At 41.1% G+C, this 23,855-nt stretch overlaps 1 long non-coding RNA gene across 1 annotated transcript in view; it reads right to left on the bottom strand.

The window, feature by feature from the left end:
- LOC121669718 overlaps positions 1–23,855 on the bottom strand; it is a 190,476-nt gene that overhangs the window by 30,824 nt on the left and 135,797 nt on the right. Inside the window, exon 5 of the long non-coding RNA XR_006017876.1 lies at positions 17,051–17,108. This is a non-coding gene — a long non-coding RNA (uncharacterized LOC121669718). The remainder of the gene's footprint in view (positions 1–17,050; positions 17,109–23,855) is intronic.

Below are 23,855 nucleotides of genomic sequence, written 5' to 3'. Positions count from 1 at the left end.
GTCAATGATGCAAACAATTAATTCATCTCTTCCAAAGGTAGGTCTTTCTATAAAGAGAAAATCAGAACTTTCATGTTCCTTACCAAGCTACTTTGTGAATGAAAAAAACCCAGAGAACTGCAATTCCAAATAAATATCTTTCTATTTGGAAACCAAACCAACCAGCAATGCATTATCCTCCAAAATACTGCATTATAATAAATAAATAAACTTTTTTTTCTGTCAAAGAACAGTGCGTTTACCTACAGACCTTTGTATTAAGAGACAGCCCTGGCTATTCTGTGCTATCTCAGGGTAAGCACTGGCCATTAACCATGAGTGCCAATTCTCTCTGAGCACAAATAAAGTTTGACTGCTATACTGTGAGAGAGAAGTATGAGGTTTGGTGCCTTTCAGAAACATGAATCCTTCAAGTGTGTCAATTTGTATCTGGATTTTTTTCCCTGTCTTTCCTGAATAAAATGCCTCAGGGTAAGACACAAGCAAGTTGTGACCAACCATCCCCTCTTTATTAATTTGATCTCAGGAGAGTCTTTTGCTGTTGGGCTTCCTTACAGTCTCCTTTGAATTCAGAGGGGGAAGGGTGAATGCTGATCATATGGACTGCAGAGGAGGCTGCACCGAATATTCAAAGTATTTGATTTATTTACCTCATCTGCTCTTTATTTAATTGTTAGCCAAGATGACACAGCTTTTAAAGTCAATACATTAAAGAGCAGTTTCAGGTACTGCTCCTCTCCCATTATGCCCTGACATTTTAAAAAGCTTTTTCTCTTCGCTGTTGCCGTGTTAAAAAGCTAACTGAATGAATTCCAATGAGGGGCACTTGTTCAAACAAATGGGAGAGAATTCAAATGTTAGATATTGTAGAACGTCTCTGAGGAGGGTCAAAGGCACTAAAAAAGTTGCAAAACTTGACAAATATTTTTCCACTGGATGATGCTCAGTTGAGACATCTTCCACAGTGGTGTCTGTAACAAGCATAACATTGAAGTCAACATTTCCTTTCTTTGTGTGTATTCATTAAAAGCGTTCATGGCTTTAAAACATTTTTGTTGTCTGACCTCTAGACAAGAGGATTCAGGGGAAGATCCCTTGTCTACTCTAAGGCAATAGCTTCGTTTTTCTAGTTAGAAAGTGAAAAGAAAAACTACTGTGAACTTATGTGTCAAAAGTCACCATTTTGTCACCAAAAGGAAAATAAAAGAGAGGAAAATACATGACCAGCACCTGAAAACGTATAAACCCCATTTTCCCACCAAGGAGAGAATGGGACTTGTAAATACTCATTTTCCAAGGGCAGTATAAAATCCTGATTAACACAAGTCCAATCCCAGACACCGAGTGAGGATTTAAAAATTCTCTTCAGCAAAGCTATTGCAGGAGACCATGACAAAGCAAACTGATTCATAAGGAGATCAAATATCAGCCCTGTTTTTATGGACTCTCAAAGTTCATCTAAGATGGGAACAAATCAGCTGAATTTCAATGCAAGGGCTTTTTGTGCATTTCCCCGTATCCAGCCTCTCATAAGCCCATGGGACTGATTCTCTCTGAGCCATTCATCTACTTTTGCTTTACATCTGTCTTAATGGAAGAAAGCATCTAACGCCAAGACTTTTATAAATAGCAGCACTTAAATCCAAGATAAGCACAATTCACAGCACTGTACTCAATGGGAATATTCCTCTAAAGCTTTGTAACCTGTGTGTAAAACTGCATTTCAGGCTGAAACCTGGCATGTGTGGATTTCACGAAAATGGAAATCCGTGGTTCTTTAAGAGGACAATTAGATGAAACAAGTAGTGGGTGTCTGCTTACCCAGACAGAAACACCAGCTCTGCAAGTTGACATTTTTTTGCTAGTGATTACTGTCTAGCATGTACAATATCCATTAATAGAAATTGAGTTCATATTCTTGTGGGAGGCAATAGCTCCAGGCACACTGTTAATGAACAGAAGAACAGGGGGCTCTAGACTGGGACTAAGTAGCACTTCCACCCATGAAACAGTAGAATTACTGAAATAAAAATGTTTCAAGAGGAAATTGTCAATATCCGAATATGGCTTGCTAAAATGAAACCACAAGGTAAACTAGAGAAGGGGCACAGTTGATCAAAATTACTGCTGATTAAAACCCCAGCATGCCATTCAGATGCTGGGAACAACTACGTATTTACTGTGCCGAAGACTATAAAGGTCTAGGGAATAAGAAAACAAAGTATTCAGATCATATTCCCAGGTGTTTCTCTGAAGTTACTTTCTCTTTGGTGCAGCTGGAATAGTGCAAAGGGGTGTAACAGATCACAGCACCCAGTCCACCACCTGTCTGCAGAAGTTTTTGCCCTATTGAATGGAATAGTTCTTCTGTAACCTTATTGTATCAACATGGAAACACATGACCTTAATTCCCATCACGAGCTATACTGACCTTTTCATATAATTTTATGGTTTTATTTCTTTATGCCTTAGAAGAGGTAATAGACTAACAAGCACAGTAGATGCATCTGAGAGACGTTAAACTTCCTACTAACTGCCACAAAAGCAGAAAACCTGCATGTTAATACTAAAACCCCGAGCTATAGGCAGAATTACGCATGTAAATAACACTTTAGCAGAGAAGTGAAAGCATCATTCTCAATTTCATATCCCTTTTTTTTTTATTGCACAGACAACACTGAAGAAAGGGAGATTTGTAAGTCTTTATTTTATTTCTAAGATTCTCCTGAAACCTCTTTTTTCCTGCATGCCATTTTGGATGACACTGGAATAACAAGGTACCAACAATTATAATCTCTTCATTCTGCACCTCTGGCATGCCTGGAGTCCAGTCCTTCAACTTCCAAAGAGTCCCACTGAAGGGAATACAGCTATTTAGGACTACAAGTACTATTAAGTTGCATCAACCAAAGATAGGATTGAATGTTTAGGCCTTAATTTAATTATTTAATTTCTGTTCAGGGGAGTTTTAAGAACAGAACTCCTTTGGCAAGTGCTCTCCACAGCGTGAGACATCATGCAGTGTTGATATTAGCACCTAAATGAAGAATACCTTCTTCTCCAGTGTCCATCATTTAAAAAAATGCACCATGAAACTTTATTGTCTCTTCCCAGAAAGGAAAACAGAGCGTACCTGGAGCCTGTCAGATCTGCTTCCCATGGTCTGTCACCACTACAGTTGGAGTGTTGAGTGGAAGGAGTGGGGAATGGTACCTGGAACCTCTCAGGAAACCTCCTGTTTGCTCCCCTGAGCCACAGAACCCCTGCGTGAGCCTCGCTCCACGGCCCCGCCAGCGCAGAGCCGATCCCAGCACATCCCACACACAACTGACCGCAGCCTAAAGCAGCCGACCCAGCTCCCAGGAGTGTGAGCGGGGTGTCCCATCCCCCCAGCCCAAACCCCAGAGCACAGCCCCGAGGCAAAGCCTGCCGGCTGCTCTGTGTGACTGCCCTGCTCTGCACCAAACCTGCCTCTGTGTCAGGGCTCTGCCCCGGCTGCTCTTGAATCGGGATGAGACAGGATCAGAAGCTGCCTGCTGAGCTCTGACACAACACTCCTCTCCTCTTGGCATCCTCCATTTCTGAAGGTTAATAAGAGAAATCCACTTGTTATTTGGTCATAATTAGTCCTTAAAAGTGCTTTGCAAACACAGCTAATTGATAAGTAGCCTGTGCACAGAGTAAAAGGAGCCTTTTCCATCAGCTAGGCATACAAAAGAGGAGAGGAAAAGAAAAAAAAAAAATACAGATTATTTCTCAGTGACCATTCTACACTAATTATGTAGCCTTTTCCACCATCCTGTACAATTTCATACTAAAAGACCTCTCTTTTTCCCCCTAAAGTAATTTATATTAACAAAACAACGCTCTCAGTTCCAAATCTTAGTCCCACAACTCTACTACTTGTATTTCACAGAGATTCAAAATCTCTAAAAGCTGCACCTGCAGGTGCCACCTGCCCTACCCAGGGCTCTGGCATCACCGGGCATCTGCAGAAGGATCCCACGCTGGCAGGCATTTAAATCATTCTGGTTTCCAGCTTAGGCCATCCCTTTCTCTGTGTGCATCTAATCAAACCCAACAGTCTTTCCTGTTTTAGCCTCTCAAATGCCTGTGTTTGGGATTTCACAGTGGTGGTATTTCACACCCACGGGGGTGGAGATTTTACTGTGATCTTGTTACGTGTAAGCCTGTTACATGTTTAAAGTTCTGGGCATGAAAGAAGATTTGTTAATTGTTCATCAGTGTGACTCTATCACAAAGCACAGCAGTGACCCCCTGACTCATGCTCAGGAGCTTAGAGCTTATCACCAGCAGGGCTCAGACACCCTGTCTCAGTATCCCAGCACTGGGGAGGAGAAGAGAGAAAGACTGAGCTGCATTTGCATTTTCCAGTTGCACTCTACATGCCAGAGCAGAACGTTTTGACTTTTCAGTCCAGCTGTATGCAATTGGTATTCAAATATGGGTTTGTCTCCATGCTGTAAAAGCAAAGTACAGAGGTTGCTAATAACAGAGTCGAGCATCTTCCAGTAGAGACATGGAAGGGATAGAAAGGATAAACAGCACAAGGATGACCTTAGGCTGACCCTGACTTCCCTGATCCACACAGGCTGTGCATTTGCCTGTCCATCTGGTATAAATTAGAGCAACCTCGAGGCTCTGGTACTGACTGAGACCCCTCTGCCCTCTCTATGTTCTAGTTGTACCTGGTGCTGGTAAGTCCAGCAGGGTGCACTGAATGTGGCCTGGGCAGACACAGTGAAACTCATAAAATCCACTGGATGTCAGGAAGAGTTTGCCCATTAAAATCTGCCTTGGGTACTGAGACTGCCCCACAACATGCAAATTACAATGGAGACAGACACACAAGCTGGCACCTGCTGATGAAAATTTAAACATTGGTACCATTGATTTATTTTTATATTACAGTCTAGAGAGAACACATAAAAAAATAAATACAATTTTCTATTTTCACTGTTTGCACCAGTATTTGAAAGAACACTAAAGTCATTAATGCAGCACAATTCTTTTTGAAGGCAATAGTGTTCTTTCCACTTTTTCTCATGGGCAAAAGCTAAAATACCAACCTACATTATACACCTCTCTGGAATGAAATCTTGCACACATTCCTCTGGAGATTTAAAGTGTATACATGAAGAGTTACAAATGGTAAAAGAGAAAATGTGCCTATATTTTCCTATACATGTTCAAATCTTTCCTTTAGAGACATTTAAATCCTCATAAATTGCCCCTTGCATATGAAGCTTTCTTTTTAAATCTTAAGCAAATTCCGCTGCTTTTCTACTGCATAATGGAATAGCCAATCATGCAGAGGAGGTGATGTTAAGCTTGCCTGAGCTTGCAGCAATGGTTGAGAACATTTCATAATTCAGAAATGCCATAGAATCCTTCATCACAAAAATTCAATTCTTTAATAATCTCCAGAAGTCTCTAGGATGTATCTAACGTTAAACCCCCCAAAAAAGAAACCAAGACCAGATATGTTCACCTCCCATTCTAGACTCCACCCTCATGTAGCTCTATAAAGCAAATATACTTGGTGTTCTTTTCACTGATTTTGTTTGAAATCTATCCCAGTATAAAACATACACACACACCATCTATGAAACTTACCCCTTTCTCTTCTGCAAATGGGCATTGAGTCCCAGTTTTGTCTAGGGAATAATTAATAGAAGATCAAGCTTTGTTTTCTAGTTTCTTTAGCGAAGAGCCTTTCAAGAGACAGCATGCTATTTTTTGAAACACAAGAAATAAGACTAGGTAATTCTATGTGCAGTATTCACTATGAAGAGCCAACAATGAGGTTCCTCAGTTGTGGCAGTTTACTTTGGATGTGTTTACTTCGACTGGTGCACAGCAGTGCTTCCCATCACACAGCGCTCTGTTCTGACAAGTGCTGCAGACACTTGGTGCAATTCTGCTGCTTTGAGAGCCCTTGCTCAGCTCCTGGGAACATGAAGTCCTTACAGGAGCTGTAGATGCGGCACCTGGGGACATTATTTACCAGTGGGCTGGGCACCTTAATGGTTGGGCTCAACGACTTTGGAGGTATTTTCCAATCTAAACAATTCTATGATTCTATGTCCTGGTCTATACAATCATAGAGAACATGAAGGGAAGTAATGCCAACAAAGGACAGCATCAACTCCAAAGACCTGAACACAGCAAAATATTTGATTCTAAACACACATAATTTTTTTCCTGTGTCCACAGAGACTAAAATTATTTTATAAACCAAAACTGAATACAGTACTCTATTTATAGCAGTATAAAGTAATTACTGATATTTACACTGTATCTCTCAGCAAAGAGATTGTGCTCAACAATCATGGAATGTTATTTCTTAGACATTTCTCAGAGTTCAAAAATTTAGTATTTGTTTTTTTTATATTCTTCTGCGGAGCTCATCTTGTTAAAGAACCCTCCCCCTCAAAAAAAAAGAAAAATGCTTTTGCATTCTGAATACCTTCCACTGTGAGATAATATGAGCCAATAGTCCCTTGTCCAGCTCCTCTCCAATTCAGTGTGCTGTGAGTTCAAGTGAAAACCGGCTGAACGCTTGTGATCAGCTGAAGAAAGTTCAGCTGGAACCTAGACTCCCAGAGATCAATACTGTCTAACAACTTCATTAGTGACCTGCAGAGCAGACCCTCAGCAAGTTTGCCCCATATCCCGGCCGCCTTTGGAAAAGCATGGAGGGAAGCCAAGGGAGGGGATCCTTTCTCTCTGCTTGGCACTGGTGAGGCCTCGTTTCAAGGACTGCACCCAGTACTGGGCTCTTCAGCGTGATTCTGCACAATATTGCCTCTCAGCGATAACAGTCAACATTATTAGTTAACTTGGAGGGACTTTAGTCTATCTCCAAAACCCTCCAAACATTACAGCAACATAACAGGTCTATAGGAGATCCTCAAGAAAAGCCCTAACTATGTTCAAAGCGTGGCTGAACCCCAGTTCTTTCCAACACCTCTGTCAGACAGATCAAAGTAATATTTTGGTTCACTGGTTCTGCTATTGTTAAGCTCCTACTTTTTCCTGCCTTGCTTTCTTTGTCTTAATTCTCCCCATATAACTCTCTCTGCCATTCCCAAATTGTGAGTCAAACTCTAGCTCCAGCAAAACATCTCCTTGCCCACTACCATCACAGAACTTGCCTAGAACTGAAGTGTTCCTTGCCCATAAAATGGGCCTTTGCCATCCCAGGGCCACCTGAAAAAGGACAAAGGGCACCAGGGATGAGCCAGAAGCAGAACCATTCCTGTTCTTGCCCTGTGCATTTACATTTTGTCAGCCGCCCTTCGCCCGTGTGTCACTGTCAGTGGTGACAGCACAGCAGCACCAGCAAAAAGATGACTGGCAAGAGGTGGCATGAGCCAGCTGCTAAGCCTGAATCCTGAGTATCAGATGTCAGCCATAGAGAGGCCATGAATAAACGATGTGCAGTCATCACTCTCTCTCTTGGGAATCACCCAGTATTTTCAAATACTTAACATAAGCACAGTGCCAAGGACGGGATCGTGGATTTTACGTTCACAGGAACCTTCTCAACTGCTCAACACTTCCTTTCTGAAAAAAGATGAATCCTCTGCCTGGAAAAGGAGAAGAAATGAAATGTGCTGTCTGAAAGGGGCATATCCTAGCAACTCGCCCTCATGGTGCTGGCCTACCTGGCTGAGTACAATAGCTCACTACAGCTTTCATCAGTGCTGGTGTAATGGTTAAGCAAAACTGACTTGGTATTTCTGGGGTTCAGTAATTGGATTTGGAGCCTTTAACCTCCAGGTCACAGGGTCAGATCCAACTCCAGTTCATAGATCCTGAAAACCATTAGTATCACAGACCTGTTCGTGGCATATATGAAATGAATGTGTGGCTTCAGCCCAGTTGCTAGTGAGAATGAGTCCCTTGTCGACCCTTCCAGCAGAAAAGCAGGGGATTAAAGGAGTTAAGAACACAACTTAGTTTTTTCTCTGGAAGGGTGGTCTCTCTGGTCAGAGTTGAGACAATTTATCTGGTGAGTTTTTACTGCCGCCTGCTCTGCAGTAGTCCTTGTGAGTATAAAATTTCAAGCTTGAGGTCTACATATTTCAGAATTTTTAGGGCTCCTACATTTATTTTGGATAGAATAAAAAAAAAAAATCCACATCTGACCTTCCTTTAAAAATTTGTTCAGCTCAGCTGCATTTGATTCTAGTTTTTGAGAAATCTCAGCAGGCCAGAAGTGGCAGCAGCACTGTAGACTGGACCCATTGAGGTGCCTATATCCATGTGCCTTGCATTAAATTGTACTACTGAAAATGTCAGAGCAAAATGCACAGCCTCCTGTGAGATCTTTGGCTTATGGGAAGCAGAACATGGAAAGGGAAAAGGGAAAAGGGAAAGGGGAAAAGGGAAAAGGGGTGAGTCTATAAACATTTATCTAACAGTTACAAACTCTTCCAGTCGAGCAGGATGTAACAGCCTCGTACTCAAGCAGTTCTCAACCTGTGCTGGATTCTCCAGCTCTGACTGCAGCACACACAGACAGCACTTGCCAGGAGCGAAGGTGAGTGAGGGCAGAGATGAACCTGGTTCTCTCTTGTCAGTCACAGTTGCTTTAACCGCAAAAATGTTTACAATAAACACTAAGCCCACAGAACTTGCTTTTTTTAGCAGATTTTAAAGCCAGCCCTAGTTCCCAAAAAGTCATGGGTGTATAAGCTTTTCAGAACGCACGACAAAGTCAAACCTTACTCCTCAGCACTAATGAAAACAAAATCCTCCCCCCCCCCCGCCCGGCCCGATTAAATTCTTAAACTTTACCACACTTTTGTGGACATTTTGGTCTTTTGAAAACCAAAGTTTAAACAACATGGAGAAAAAGCCAGTGCAATTAAAATAAAATTAAAAACATATACAGAACTGCAAAGGACAGGCTTCAAAAGACTGAGAAAGCACGAGAAATTATTTGCCTCTTGCTTTACGAACCATTCACTGAATCCCAATTGTAGACAAGACATTCACAGAATCCCAAATGTAGTTCACATGCGTTTTAATACTTGTTTAGTGTGATTTTTTTTTTATAATCAGTTTTGAGTTTATTTGTATTGGGTTTGTTTCTCATAAAGCATCTGTTCTTCTGTTTCTTTTTACATGACTGGCACTCTCCTAGTGTAAATGACTGGACTGACATTTATTGGATTGGGCTTCACATGGAGCACCTGTGAGCAATATGTGCTGTGTGTGACTTTCTTATGCAGCCCTAGTAATTTTAATTGTTTTTGGCATGTTTTTCCTGCCATATACTGTAACTTGACCTTTGCAAATATTCATTTCATTTCGATGCTTATGAAATGAAGTAGGCTAATATTCCAGAAGAACAAAGTCCTCTGTTCAGCCACAGAAAGAGATATAGAAAATGTAGTGGCAGCACAATTTTTATTTTTCAACAAGAGGTTCCTAGAACCCTTGGGAAAGAACGTGGTCTACCTATAGAGTAATGTAAATATCTGTAGAGCATAAATGGCATGGGGGGAGAAGGTGGTCCAAAAGAAAAATGTAGGAATATAAAAAAAACTGAAAAAGAAATCCCTTTCTCAGTTATTAGGAAACACAAGGTCTGATTATATTTTTGTCCTACCTAAGCTTATAGCACTGTTGCAGATACTACTGAAGAACCTTTTGTACTTCTGTTTTCTGGCAATTTTTTTTTTTAATGAGCACAGTAATTTTTGCAAAGCCTCTTGAATTCAGCTAGTTAGTTATTACTTTTTCTGAGGTAAAACTGAGGTAACTGAGTTTTTCTCAGGACACAAAATGGGCTAGGAAGAGACGAGGGATTTGGAGCCGAGGGTTCTTGAGTTCTGTTCTAAGGGAAAACAACTAGACAACACTGCCTTAAAACTGGAGAAAGGTATGCAACAGCACTACTCCAGAATTAATGGAGAGGGTTTCTTTAAGGAACTTCATGCACCACACCAGGTTTATTAACCCTATTAACACACCTTTCAGATTGTTCACTACAGTGTGTAGCTCTAACAAGGAGACTAGAGAAATACTTGAAAACCTGAGAGTAGGGTATTCTCAGTCAAAAACATTCCAGTTACCGGTTTTGATGATTTTACTTACCTATGACTTCAAATTATCTAAGATGGACAGATTTTTAGTTGCATGAAAATAATGATAACCTGAGGATATTACAGTATTTTTAATTCTTGTATTTTATAAATGGCAATCAAGCTCTGGCCTCCCTTTTAATTAGGAGAAGAGCAATGGAAGACACTAATTAAAAGCTGTAAGCATCTCCTCAACTAGCAGTTTAACCAATAATGTATTATTTATTAAACACCCTCGCTAGCTGGCACAGCGCTCAAAGGGGTGCGGATCTCGTGGCAACAGTGACAACCTGATGACACAGTTCCTGCTGACAGGCAGCGCTAATGAGCCTTGGCAGGGATCACTCTGCTCCGAGCCTCAGAGGCACCAGCCACAGGCCCAAGCTGAGATTTCATCGCTCAGACTCCCCAAAAAGGAGACAATAGAAAGGAAAATGGGCTCGGGCTGCAAAGTGCTTATGGCGAATGAAAGCGCAGTGAGAAATGACGCGGCGCCGCTCCTCAGAGGGCACGGGCTGTGTGATGCCCGCAGTGAGGCTGCTCTATAACGCCACGGATCTAAAGGCGCCTCGCACTACATGAGGAGCTGACCCACGATGTTTAGCTCGTGAACATTCAAAGGCAGGTACTTGTTACTACTCGCTCAGCAAAGGTTCTGGGTCAGAATGCAGCGTGTGTCAGACAGCTGAGTACCCATAATAGCTAACGGCCCATCGGCACGAAATAATCAGCAGCAGGACAGAAATATTGTGAGCTGGACCCACACCTGGTGCAAACCGACAGACCAGAGGACAGCAGAAGGCAGCTGAGTCACACTGGCTAATAAGCTCATGGAATGTGATCCAAACAAATCTCTTGTAGTTTGCCGCAATTATTACATTTATATGTTTGACCCCATTTTAAATTCATAAAATAAATTGAAAAATACTAACATCAGCTTTAAATCAGTAACAGTATTACGCCCAGGATTATGACCTTTTCTTCCTATACAGCTACATTCTGTAAAATGAGATCTATTGGTTTCATTTCCCCAGCACAGCATCCAGAAAAGCCTTCAAGTAGAATTATTACTTCTATTAAAACATGTACCATCTTCTAACTCTTCCCATTTTCTCAGTTTAATATGAAACAATTGAGAGTTATATCAATACATTAAAAAAGAATTATCTTTTTCAGCATCCTCAGAAGTCGTGATTAATGCAACAATCTCTTTCCTCTAACTGAAGATGCCACAGGAGGTACTAGTCCTTCTTGAGCAATTATGTAATTTAAGCTTTGTAGAGTACACATTTTTGCAGAGTGGTCAATAACTCCTGGTTAAGTAAAAGCATTCCTTTCAATTAATACAAGTTTCTAAGTAAACTTACACATACAACAAAAACCACAACAGACTTGGATTTTAAAGGCACCTGCTTACAACAGTATATTATGAAAATCTGATTTACTACACTAACATACTCTATTAAACCTGTACTGGTGAATACTGTGGGACCAATTCCCCCCTTCGCTAAACCAGAAGCAGGATATCCTCTATACACATGCACCCTCAGAGATGCTGCTCCTTCACCACAGCAACAGCTTCATCACTTTGAAAAGATGAGGAATTCAGGGCCAGAATAACATGAACAACAAAGCAGGTCTCCAGAGATGCTGCCTGCAGCCTATTAAGTAGCCCACATAGAAGTTTCTCACCTGAAGGGCACAGTGTGAGAGACCATTGATGCAGGATTGCCCTCACTCCTTGCATCCCAGAAGTCCTGTTCACATAATGCTGGGCTCCTAAGGGCACATTATTCCACATGACAGCTTTCACACACTGAAAGGAAACCTTGCAGCCTTCTAACAACATCCAAAGAAGTTTAGAGCCTACTGACATCCACGCACATCAAGAGAAAAAGTTTGTAGGTAGACCTGGTGAGGCTCATTTTCAGTTTTGAAAACTGAGCCAAAATTGAGAAAATTCTTTAGTTTTTGCACTGAGCCTCTGTGAATTATACTAGTGATGTACTGTCTACATAGATATGTGTACAGAAAGAATGAGTGCACTCATATGTGTGGGAATGGCAGAGTTAAAAAGAAAATAAATAACCCTGCCCAACTGAACTTTCTTTGTATTTAGCAAGGGACGTTTTCCTCTGATATGTGCATGAGAGGTTGGATGGAAAGTCAGTGTTATTAGATTTTATGCTTTTCTAGAGACACTGTCATCGGAGCCTAATAACTTTGTTTCTTTTCTACTCTCTTCAGGGGAATAAATGGATATTTAAAGTTTGGTTGAATTAGTGTGCTGGGGGACTTGGTTATTTGCTATAAATGCGATCCACTTCCACCCTCCCCCCTTCCCTCCTGACTCTTTTCTGTTCTGTAGGTTTTCCAATTAGGAACCCCAGTGACTGAAATCAAGTGCCAAATTACCAGCCTGAGGCTAAACTATAGCAGCAGCAAAATTCCAATTTTAAAAATCTGATTGAAGAATGTTGGGCTTTATCTATATGCCAATGTATGTGCAACAGGAAGGTTTTCTTCTTTCCTCCCTTGGCCCTGTGAGCAGAGAATCCACTAAAAATACCAACATGAGATCATATAAGCTGATAGGAAAACTCACAAAAGAAGAAACTATGAGTCTCTATAACTGCAGCAGTATCTCTGAGTCACATTTCCTGTGATGAGCCAAAAAAGGTCCCAATTCCAGAGTTCTTTCTTGTGTACAAGCAGTGGCAATGTGTCTGTGCTACTGGGAGTGCACACAATGTCTGTGTGCAAGGACTGAGGGAACGCTGCACCTGAGGCCCTTCACATTGTGCTCCTTTCACATTAGAGGCCTCTACCCGGGTTTTTCAGCAGCCTCCTGTAGTTAAAGAGTCACTGGCTCCCATTTTCCCCTTATGCAATCCCAGGTGGCATGTCCCCTCAATTTGATCTCTCTCTGGATGAAGCTGTTGTGCCTCACTTTGTTACACCGTGTTAACAGAGGAAAGTCAACTGCCTGGGACTAGAAACTGATTCAGAAATTCAAAAAATCCTTTGAAACAGGCATATCATTGTGCAAAGAAACACAGGATCTGGGAACAAGTACTTGCAATGTCCTTCTGCGTGGTCTGGCCCTGGCCCCTCCTGCCCAAACTGAGGGAAGAGCATCTCTGTCACACACACCCTGCAGAAGCCGCTGCCTCGGCTCCCCAGCCCTGCTGAGCACTCCAGCTCTCCAAGTGCTCCAGCCCTGGCTGAAGCTCCACTGCATCCCCGGGGTGTGGTGGGGACTGTGAGACACCCATCCCATGCCCTGCAGCACGGCCTGCAGCAGCACATTCACCTTGGCAAGGCAGTTCCGAGCCGTGGTGCTCTTTTGAACTCGGTCTGCGGCTCCACATGAACACATCTGTCCCACAGATCGGTGACTGTCATTTCTTGGGGCGAACTCACCAAGATTGCCTGGAGACAGGCAACCTCTGAGACTTGTGCTGAGAAAGCAAAGCTTCTTGAAGAACTAGTCTGTTGTGTGATCTGAGGAGGATACTAGCAGCAAATATTCAGTTCTTATTCTCTAAACGAGCTTCTGTGCTTCGCGTTAGAGTATGTAGTGAATATTGTATCTCTTTTCATCAAGCATAACATCCAACACTATCATCTCACCTACAGTTTATCCCAAGGACACTGGTATCACCCTCAGAGTTACTTCTTTCTTTTTCATTATTCATGAGTTGTCAGCTCCCCTTTCCTAACACCACTCCTGTATTTACCTCTGTGCTGTCAGCCAAGGGAGCAGATATACCTGGGAAAATACACGGTGCCAGCAATGCAGTAGAGGCACCTCCTCTGTGCCTCACACACTACAGACACTGCAATTCTGAGCACAGAAATGCCTCCTTTCCTCCCCTTCTGCCAACGTGCTTATAAGCTTTTTACAACTATGGATGGATTCACTGACAGGCTAAGAACCATTCTTTTACACTGTTTACTGCAGCAGACAGTGCCTCCAGCATCTCCCTATCCTGAGTGTTGCTGAATCCTGTCCTGATTCCGCGGCTGGTTTCATAAAACTTTAGAACTTTATTTTAGTCCTTATCACCAGGCTGAATAGTGCATGAAGCTTACATGCCAGTACAAAATATTTCTTGTTAGGGATGTGTGAGCTCATTTAGGCTAAAGCTGAAAGCCTCTGTGAGTCTGTGAATTTGAAGATTTGATTTCTAAGCAAATATCCTTGGTTTGAGCTCCATTTGGAAGAGAATGCTGGGAAAGAATCAGAGAAAGGGTAAATAACACAAGGAAAACAGGTTTTTAAACCGAGTTAGAGAGAAAAGACTTGAGAAAAAACCACTACACAGCTGTTTTCACACCATACGAAAAGACTTTCTGAAAATTTTTATGGGGAACTCAACTTGCTGAGCACCATTGTGGTCTTTTAAATAGGAAATGCAGAGTCAAAAGCAGGGTTTGGGGTTTGTTATTTTGTTGGTTTTTTCCTCCAAACTGAAACACTTTGAAAAGATAGAAAGTTCCAGAAAGTGATAGAAGTAGGGGAATGTCCTTAAACATTTGTGACCAAGTGCTGAGAGAATGGCCCTTTGCCCAATTGTCTTTTCAGATCTTTCTTGCTATCAGAGTGCTATTTATCAGAAGCTTTAACTGATCTTGAGACTTAAATACTTTTCTCAGAAACAATTTGGAAACTTACACCACTTATGTAAGCTAACGCAAGCCAGCGCTTACTGAATACCTTTGCAATTAGATGTAATTGTAGCCTAAAAAAAATCTGCATAGGGCGAGTCTGTTATGAATGACATTTGCATTAGAGGAAGCCATAGCTACTTAGCTGGATGCACAGAAGTACACTGTGGCATACATATAATTGATATTCAGATCATCAGTCAAGGAGCGATCAGTGATAGGAACATGACCTTCACCCCACCTGGTGAAGAACTTTGAAAAGGGAATGACTGTCACCTGCAGTCCTGAGTCTGACAAAGTATTTCTTACACATAAATTGTAACTTCACTCCCAGTATCAGCCTTACAATGACCTTCTCCCATGGCTCCTGCCTAGGGAGATTCGCTGAGGCTCCTTTTCCATGGCCATTGCCAATACACACTCCAGTGCTTGCTTTAGCACAAGCCACTCACACCCCTGGTGCAGAAGACTGCAATTTCACATTTCACTGCAGGGGAGAGGGACAATGGCAGCCTGGACAGGGACCCTACAAGATCATAATGACAACCAAAGATGAGCTAGACAAGGAGCAACAGTGGAAGCCACATTACTATTCACAAGAGCCTTTTGCCTGCATTAATTTAGACATGTACAGAATCAGAAGGCTCCAGCATGACAAGGGCAGAATCAATGGAAACTACTTTTTCATTTAAAATTAAACTATTGTTGCTTTAAAAGGCCGATCTATTTTTAATCTTGTCCACTCAGTTCTATTAACAGACAACAGGATACAGAGCAGTTCCATATGGCTCAAAATGTTCAATATCAGATGGCAGATTGCAGATTCATGGATTGAGTTATTGGGGAGGGCAGGGGGTTATTTCTCTTAGTCATAATGTAAATGTAGAGAAGACAATCCAGTAGCATTTGGGGAGGGAAAGAAAAGGAGAAAAAACAAGAAGGAGTAATTGGGGTCACATCCACTGAACACAGAGGCATTTCCAGAACAGCATCCAAGTGAGTCACAGGCAGCATGAGTGAAAAGAGGGGGGCAAGTGATAAAGTAGAACTCATGTGGCCTTTTTAAGCTTTTCTGGCAGAACAAGAAAAGTAATTACACACTGTCTCAGCAAACATCCGTGGCACCACCTGGTGTATTCTCAGAGAAATCCCAAGAAGGGATTTTTCATCTTAACCTTGATAAGTGCTGTGCTGGTACCAACTCTTTGCATTATACGCAATTTTGAGAAGGAATCAGCCTGGGAGGCCTGAGTGAAACACAGGCCCTCTGAGATGTGCAAGTGCTGGAACTCAGCTGGAGAGTGCCTGGGTAACAAGAGCTCCAAACGAGAGGGAAAGGAAAAAGACTGCTAAAACTGATTCTGACGCCATGAAGTCATAAACATATAAAATCTCCTGGAGCCTGGAAAAGAGAGGGTGATGACGAATGTCTCTGGTGTCTCAGGCAGTGCCATCGTTCCTAAGGCAACGCTGGGCCTTGTTTCTGGCTCTGTGTGGCACAGCTTCCTCCTTGCTTTGCTTACCACCTTCCCCAAAACTGGCATGCCTTTTCCCACAGGGGTTCAACAACCTCCTAAGCAGGGTCCAAAAGACATTAATTGCTTTAACAAGTAACTATGGTTCCTGAATTCCTGCACCGCTGCACTACCAAAGTCACTTACCCCTAAATAAATTCCCTGAGCTCTTTGTGCTGGGTCTTAGCCGATGAAAAAAAACTTTTGCTATCATAATTACCCTGACTGGGGCAGCCTTAGTCTAAAGACACTCCGGCTTGCTCACATCACCAAACAAGTCAGGAGCTGCTCTGTAAAGGCTGATGCCTGTGTAATTACCTTGCAGTGGTGTTTCTTTGGACTGAATGGGTGTGATGGTACCTAGAGAGTTGAAATTAGCACATAGTCCATTCCCTATATCAGAGATATCCCGATTTAAGCCTCAAGAAACTGACTGGCTTCTGTATTTGACACATGCACGTGTGCATATGCAGACATAAATACATGTGTATATAGATAAAAGTATTTCTTTAAACAAGTGTATTTGTGAACAGATGAATTTGTGAATCAGGTCACTTGGATGTTTGCCAGCTTGAATAGTTTTGGCAGGATTCTTAGGCTTGAAAACAAACAGTAGTGCCTTATTAGAACTCCAGCAGACACGGTACTGCAAACACTTGAATGAGTTTTTGCACAGGCATAAGATGGAAATATCATGTTGTGTAACAAAATGCCAAATTACCAAGGAGCTATTTGAAACGAACTTACCAATTTCTGAAGTACAGCACCCATTTTTCATCCTCAAGATTTTTTTTCAGGCCCCATGCTAAAGAAAAAAATAAAAATACTGCAAGTTAGACATCGGGAAGAGATGTTACAGAAAGAATAAAAAGAGAATTTTCCTGATGGATTCCTTAATCATGTACAAGTCACTGGTGAACAATAAAATACATTGAAGATTGCTGTAGAAATTAGGTCTTGACCTGAGTTGTTGAAAAATAGTTCAAAGCAAATTGAAAACATAAATGGATTTGTGGGGGGGGGGTTTCCAACAATATTTCAGAATAATGAAGACAAAGTCTATGTCATACCAAAGGCTAACATTAAAATTAATGTTACCACCTCTATAAAAATAGATAAATTGTTTCACATCTAGAATGTTGTATCTAATGCATTATATAATGCCACTAGAGACTAACGTACACAAAATTCCCCTCTTTTCAGCCTAAATGATGTCCAGGTCATTATGACACCTGGCAGCCAAATCAGAGAAATTCAGAGGTAAAAATTGGCTTCCTGTGCCTTATCTTTTGAGCTTGGAACCTTAAGAGTACATAGAGAAACTATGGGATGAGCTTACCTAAATGCTGCAGTACATGCTGAACATGATTTAAATCACTTTGATACTTATTTTATAGTTCTACAGATGTACCTGGCCAAAATCTCCCCTCACACTAGCATATACCTGTAATTGCTCTCCTTAGATTGCTGAGTATCTCCAGTTTGAGTGGACTGAGGCCAGAATTTGATTCATAGAAGTTATCTGGATTATACTTCATTTGAAACTAAAGCATAAACAGAATTATCCACAGTCTCTGTGCTTTTAACTTGTCAGAAAACAAATCAGTATTTGTGCTTGATGAACATTGCTACTATCTCAACCAATCAGTTGGATGAATTGATAGAGGCTTTTTTGGGTGGGCTCTTTTTCTTTTTTGTTTTTTCTTCAAAAGCAGTTACTTCTAAATGAAACTAGCACTCATGAAAGGTGATAGGTTCATAGTTATGGGGTCAAAACAGCATTCAGATTTAGCTCTATGCTACAGGTAAAGAGAAGGCAGCAGCACTACCCTCCCCACAGACTCTGCTCCAAATTACATTTCAATGTGTGTTAATTTCCTGTATTTTTACACCCACATTAATGTTCATAGTGGATGAAGAATAGAAACACATTTTTAATGAGAATTATTGCAATAAATGGTATCCTGTCCATGGTCTGCAAAGGTTGAGTGCTACTGTAATACATCACTTTACATGGCAACATCATTTATGGTCCCTGGGCATGTACCAGACTCAGGCTGGCATCTAAGTCCTCAATCCACCCATCACTTACAGGTGCTACAGCCCCCAGCATCTCTTTATTTCAGTCATGAAAACACTCGTCTACAGAGCAATTGCTCATCCTTAGACTGACATTGCTGCATCAAGCAATTTATATAAGCCAATGCTGTAATGACATTTCTCAGACTTGTATTTTATGGGTATTTCTTTTTTGGAATTTGTGAGGGATAGAGAGGACTAAGCTGGATGGTTAAATTATTAAACTGTCCTCTGAATACTCATCTTTCCAAAATGCCTTAAACAACATTTTAATCAATACAAAAGTAAGGTGGTTTCAACTGCAAGAAAACTCCCAAGGGCAGTAGCTATCCCCATGCAGAGCTTATTTTCAAAGCTGAATATGCTGGTTGCTAACAGAATAACACTCCAGAAAACATGCAATCCACCTTTGTTTATCATTCTGGTACATTTCCCTTTTTGGTACATTATCTACTTTAATAGCAAGAGATACAAAATAAAGCACCTTGGACATGTGTCCCATATATAACATTGTGCAGCAGAGCCTAAGGGACCAAGATGTGGCCCAGTTTGCATTGGGAAGCAGAGCTGCCTGCCCTGGGTCAGTCACGGAGTGTCTCAGCACACTGTTCTATGCAGGGAATTTGGCCTTTTGCTACTCCTTTCAAAAGCCAACACCAGCCTTCCCTTAAAAACAGATTCAGGAGACTGAACATATCACCCAGATATGGCTGGTGGCTGTCACTCTTACACCACACAGGGAGGTCACTTGGGTTTAGGCAAAGCCACTCTCACTCTTTGCCCCTTATTCCTCTTTCACACTCATTTTGTTTCATCTGCATCTTCCCTGATTTACATCGACAAATAGAAGTTGAATTAAGTTCCTTCAGTGCTACTGATGAACTGATTACTCCAGTTAAAAAAATTCTGCTTGTCTCATACCCAAATGAAAAGCAAGATCATTCTCTCTTTTGAAAAAATCAGAACTGGAATAGGAAAGAAGGACTGGGTTCATAATAAAGCTTTTCAAATATGAGCTGCCTTTAAGTCCTATTGAACTGTAATTCTAAATGCCAGGGCCTTACCGCATGAAAGCAGTCTGCACCCAAAGCACAGGCAGTCAAGTAGAAAACAGGTCTTTTGTAGGCCTTTCCCTGCTGCCTCCTTGTTCTCTTACACATTTCTCTATTACTGGACATATTTCCTTCCTCTCCTCATGATTTTTTCTGTTTTATTCTTGTACCATCCTCTTCTCTTTTCATTTCTTCTACAATGCAAAGCTGTTCCTGTCCCACTAGAGACTCTGGCCCTTGTGTCTGTGAATTTCTTCCCTCTTCTAGTACAAAGAGCTGTAAATTTTAACAGGCACAACATAACCAGACTCTTTATTCCCTCTGTTTCTCTCTGCTTTTACTGAACTAGAGGCAGCAGGAAACAAAACAGAGGGCTGCATCCTTTGCATCATTCGGCCAGCCAGTCCTACAAGATCCTACAAGGAGAGTCTGAAATCCCAGTTACAGACACTCTGCTCTAATTATTGAAGACAGAGCTGCTGCTGCAATACAGACTGGTCATCAAGTGGGACCCTTTTTTTTTGTCTGGTACATTCTATTGAACTGGGTGGACCCACAGGGACCTACCTGAGCCTTTTTTTTACATATTTCAGGCAACAGTCTAACACAACTTTTTGGGATGAATGCTTTTAAAAATGTGGATGTCTTGAGCCTTTACTCAGGCTTCCCAAAGCTCACAATACTGAATTGAAAACCACAGTGATTGCTGTGAGCATTATTTCATTGTAGCCAAGGATCAAACCTGCCCTCTATTAACAATTAACCCACTCCTGTGATCCTCAAGGTGAGGATCCAGTGGCAGGCAAGTGAGCATCAGATGGACAGAGGTATTTGTACCACTATAGTGACAGAAAGAAATCCTTCTTTGAAATACTAACTTGACATGGCTCACAGTGCAACAGATCCATACCGACTCAACCCATAGTTAATAGATTTATCCCAGCAGTAACATGTGCCAGAAGAAAAGGGAAAACATCAACCAAGTGATTTTAAAAATAAATAAGGCTTTGATTTTTAATAGTGCTAAAAGGCTTTAAATTCACACATTGCTGCCCTCCCCACCCTCAGTACTGCTGAGTTCATAGAACTACCTCATACAAACTTTAAGCATACAATAAATATTTAAAAAAAAACTCTACAGGGAATAATGTTTGTTCTGTCAGCGCTTCACGGACTGTTTTGTGGCATCTACAAATAATGAATGATTAGAGCACAAACAAGAAAAATAATTGACTTTAAGGCATAAACAGCTGCACTTAATTCTGGAGGAGTGCCCAGAATTTCTGCTTTGAAATCCCTCTGCTTTTTCCATGATAAATACGTTACAGAATCATGAAACAAAGTCTGCAAACAAATTATTCCTACTTATCTCCTATGTGTCATTCTCTTCTGCGTGTTTATTCTGCCCTGTTAGTTTGGCGTTGTCGCCTAGGTGCAGTACTGTATCACTGTACTATGAAGTAATTACAGCTGGAAACAAGTTTTTTAAACCTGATTTACATCCTTCCAAAAACCCCATAAATTCATAACAGCCTAAGCACTTCTGATTTAGCTCTATGGCCACAGAAGGCATTTTCTATCACACTGGATTTGGACAGAAAGCCTCTAATCTGATAACCCAGATATACCAAGTTATATATTCTGTGACAATAATCCAAGTAGCCCTCAGATTCCTTGCCTCATTTGTTTAGATCCTTGAAGCTTTCATTCAGGCTGCTGTGTTGGAAGAATAACTGGTTCTGTTTTTCTTAGGCTTTTTTAAAAGCTGAAAAAGGAGAAAACTTAATATCTAATATATTGCTACAGTCTCGACTGTAAACTTTTACTAAAATTAAATTAGATGATACAAGGAAAGGTCAAAATTGAAATGGAGTCAATAAAACTCATTAGATCAACAGTGATCCTGAACTGAATCACCATCTAGCTGATTCACCAAATTAATACAGCCAGTCACCAAACAAAATGATTGTACAGCACCGTCAGTCCTTACAAACCTGCAAACACTCTCCTACAGAATTTAGGGAGGCACTGCCCATTTAAAACCTGTCCCAATGATGTCACTCTGCTTACAGCAATCAGTCCAATCAGTTGAATCTGTTTGAATTTAAAAAGAGCCCATTTTCTGCCTCAAAGGGTGCATAAAGTCCTGGTGTTCCCACATGGTTAGCAGCTAGCTAATTAGTAGTTATCTGGAAAACTGAATTTTGATACAATACCTGTCATAATCGTCTTTATTTTAATGACACTTTCTCTGCCCTCAGGAAGACCACATTATTTCTTTGAGGCTTAGGTATAAAAAAAAAGAAAAATTATCATGGCAAGTTTGAGGCAATGAGAGGAAAATGCACACTGGGCACACCCACCACACACCAAATCCCTCTCACTGAGAGAGGTGCTCACTCTGCCTTCACCTGCCATCACAAAAAGACTTGGACAAATACAGGAAAGTATATTCATGCATCTCTCTGTAAGAGCTTTAATTGATTAGTCACCCTAACAGAGTAGTATCTTTTCAAATTGTCCCATTTCACAAGTCAATAGTCAATCTAAGCATTGTTTAGACAAAATCTACCAAGTCTCTTTATTAACAGCACACTTTGACTTCATGATTAGAGTATTTCTGTGACCAGAGCAAAGGTCAGCGTGGTGATACCAGGATAGAAATCATTGCACTTACATGAGCAGTGATAATAAAACCAACAGCCTATGGTATATGCCTTCAAAAAACCTTATCAAAGATCTTGCAAACAGGGAAAATGGCAGAATGAAATAGATAAAATTGGGTAAAACATCTGCCTTGTTTCAAAGTCCAACACTATCAGTGCATTTTCTCTCTTTCTTGAAGGTCTTGGGTTTAACTCCAAGTGCTTCCATGTCTTAGACCATATGAACAACACTGAGAATTTAACTGAATTCCTCACATGCTTAAAATTACTAAAATCCTTACACATCTTGCTGGATTGGGGTTTGATGTTCGTAGAAGCTCACACGCATCCTAACCAATGAGCATGCAGTGGGCATCTGAAATACAGAGATCTGATCTGAAACCAGAATGAGTCAAAACCAAAACCAAACCAAACCAAACTAATATTTAACCAGTATAATCCACTGAATGCAAAATGGTTTGAACATCAGCCCAGAAGTTTTCAGTCTCATCCAGGCTTTAAACTGGATCTACCCAAATCTCACAGATGCAAAAGAACACCAACCAATTATTTCTCAAAGCACTTCACAGCACATACTGTAAATATATTTGGAGCCACAAGTCCATTGCATTGCAGATAGAGGTAGATAAAATTCTACAAAGAAAGATCTTCCACAAAAGAGTAAATTTAAAAGTTTTGGAATTGTAGAAGGTTTTGTCATGAATCATATTGGCAAATCACTGAAACTTTTCGTTACAAGAAGTTCAGTCGTCTGATATTCAAAGAATATTAAAATATTTTGTGGGTTATGATTACTAATACAGGGTTGAAGCACTATGATTACAACTTCTTGTAACTGAATGCAGTTTAAGAAGTTGAATCAGACAGTATTGTTTGACTTTGTTTAGACTTTTTGATATGACTGAATGAAAGTATCATTTCAATTTATCCCCAAACAAAATTTCAGTTTTTGCACTACACTGTTTTTCTTTCACTTTCCTGTTCAGAACAAGAATTCTGCTTTTTGACTACCTTTATTACCCAATGGCAGGAGAGCCATTGGAAATAATGATAAATCCTCTGAAACCAGGGAAATATGGTATTAGAGGATGATTTTCACCTAAATATTCCAATTACTGCAGGTATTATGGCAAAAATTATTTTCTTTCCTGTTTTCTAGTGTGCTGTTACACTCCATTCCATTTTTTTTTCCCATTAGGAGCTTCCAAGCTAGGATGCTGTGGGAAGGAAGGCAATGTAAAGTACAAGGGAGCAGCTGCCAAGGCAATCTTGATGAATAAATTATACCCCTTGTCCCTACAGACCTTGTCTCATGCAGGTAAAGCCCCACAGCACTCCTGCTGGAGGGGAAGGGCAGGGCTGGCACACCCAGATAAAACAGAGAGACTTCAGCCATCTCTGCTGACAGCCCTGGCACCCTGCTGGATGGGCACTCCTGTCTCGGGCAGTTTGGATCTGAGACAGGATCTGGAGCTCCTCTCCACCCAGCACCTGTGGCCTCTCTACTCCTGTTCCCCTAAAAACACCTCCACCAGTGTCACCTCCAAGAGATGTCACCAGCAACGAGCAGTTTCAGGTGCTAAATGAGGTGCTCCCCCTTTCAGATGAAGGAGCTCTCAGCTTCCTACAAAACTAATTCCACTTTGCTTACACCATGGATGTACTTCCAGCATCTATGTGCACCAAAAGGAAAAGTTTACTTTAAAGATGTATATGCACCTAATTTTTTTAATATATAATGACTTTATAATAATG

The sequence above is a fragment of the Corvus kubaryi genome, unplaced genomic scaffold, assembly GCF_017639235.1.
Source record: "Corvus kubaryi isolate FWS band 111438036 unplaced genomic scaffold, C.kubaryi_AGA036_p1.0 37394, whole genome shotgun sequence".
In the NCBI taxonomy this organism is placed as follows: Eukaryota; Metazoa; Chordata; class Aves; order Passeriformes; family Corvidae; genus Corvus; species Corvus kubaryi.
This window is presented reverse-complemented; position numbering and strand designations above follow the sequence as displayed.